The sequence below is a fragment of the Elephantulus edwardii genome, unplaced genomic scaffold (genome assembly GCF_000299155.1).
Source record: "Elephantulus edwardii isolate Elephantulus edwardi_28Jun2011 unplaced genomic scaffold, EleEdw1.0 scaffold00057, whole genome shotgun sequence".
NCBI lineage: Eukaryota > Metazoa > Chordata > Mammalia > Macroscelidea > Macroscelididae > Elephantulus > Elephantulus edwardii.
The window spans coordinates 15,260,671-15,262,647 of record NW_006399807.1 but is presented as its reverse complement, the minus strand read 5'-3'; positions in this window follow the sequence as shown (position 1 = coordinate 15,262,647).

Sequence of the window (1,977 nt, the reverse complement as noted above, 5' to 3'; positions counted from 1 at the left end):
ATATAATCCACTCTACAACCCTCATTTTTTTGAATGCAGGCCTCTGCACTAGGAAGCTCCTCAACAACACTGGGGACGGACAGTTCTTATTAAGATCTCCAAGGAAGGAAAGCTTTGCTTATAGATGTTGAAAGAAACAAGCACACCCCTCTGAAAGGAGAGAGAAAGAGAATAATTTCCCTGGATTTTAATTTCTAGTCTTCTAACTTGTAGGAAATATGGTGAACAACTATCTGACCAACGACTGGAAGAGATTTGTATTTATTTCTATTCAAAAACAAATGATCCAACTGAGTGTGTATATTATCTAACATTATCATTAATGTCACACGCAAGCAAAATCCTACTGAAGATTATTAAAAAAAACTGAATAGCTGACAGAGAATTACACTTGTCCTGTTTTTCACAGCTAATATTGAACTTCTCCAGTGATTCTTTCCATAGATGTAATCAATCTGATTGCTATGTAGTCTATCAGGGAAGGTCCATGTGTGTAGTCACCACTTGTATGGTTTTTTAAAATAAAAGTTATTTGCAATGAATAATAATTAATCGCACAAAATTCTATCATTATATCTCCAGCTTCATTTCTGTCACCAAGTCCATATTTTCTTATCCTTCTTCCTTGTTTCCAACTTTTGCATTCCAGTCACTAATTATTATTAATGAATCTTAGTTGTATGATTTTGGAAGCAGGAGTGGCATTCATGTCCTAAACAACAAGATGATAGTTATAGAAAGGCTTCAGGCATTTTGCTCATAGGATTGCTGTGAGTTGTGCTCAACTCAACAATAAACAACAGTTGCGTGTTTGGTTCATTTCAGACCATAAAAGCTGGTGGAAATCTTCTATTTTTTTTCTTTTCTTTTCTTTTCTGGCTCTAGTTGTTGATGCTTCTGTTGATGCACTCCAGGATGATCTAGAAATAATCTTTTTGACTATGACTGCAACCCCTTCAACATTGGTCTGCTTCTGCCTGGTCAGCACCCTCATACCTCCCACATGCCCCAGGCATTGAAGCAAGGCCTTTAACCTCTAATACGATGGCTCAGGCTCCAGTCACCCTTGTCCGTTCAATATTTGTATGTTTCACAGCAATAATGGTGCTCTGTCTGAGCTTCTTGACTTGCATCTGGGTTCTGGTGCTCAATGGCCTCCAGGTCTGGCCCAGCTCTTCAAGCAGCTGATGTAAATAAAAGAGCTGGACATTTTTGTTGTTGTGTGACAAGTCCACGACAACTCATCTCAAGTCTATGAACAAAAGATTGAAACCTTACTCTATCCTATCATATCCTTATAAGTTCTGCTATTATTCAAGCCCCTTGTTATAATCACTGTGTTAGTGCATTTCGTTGCTGGTCTTTGTCCCTTTTACTGATCGCTAATCTTTCCCAGCAAGATGTCTGTTTTCAAGGACTGGCACCTCTTGACAACATGTCCAAAACATGTGAGACAAACTTTCACCATCCTTGCCACTAGGAAGCATGCTGATTGCACTTCATTGAAGATAGATTTGTTTTCTGTTAGCAAACAATACTCTGCCAATACCACAATTTAAAGGCATCAATTCTTCTTCTATTATTCTTATTCATTGTCCAACAGGTGCACAGGAAGCAATTGAAAACACTGTGGCTTGGATCAGGCACACCTTGATCTTTAAACTGATGTCCTTGTTCTTTAAATACTTCATACTTTTATATTTTAGATTTTTATCTTAATTGTGATTTTAACAAAAGTTTACAGGAAAGTTGAATTTTTATTCATTCACTGTTGCACATTTTCCTACCTCCCTCTTCCTTCTCCATTCCCCAGCTCACTTTCTTTCTTTTTTAAAATATTCATTCATTGTTGTGCAATTTCTTTCCTCCCCATCCCCCAGTCCTTTAGCAACATATCTCTTATTCTGGACTGTTGTCTTACATACAATGCCGAATCATATATTCCTTTTTTTTTTCTATAATTATATTTTATTAATT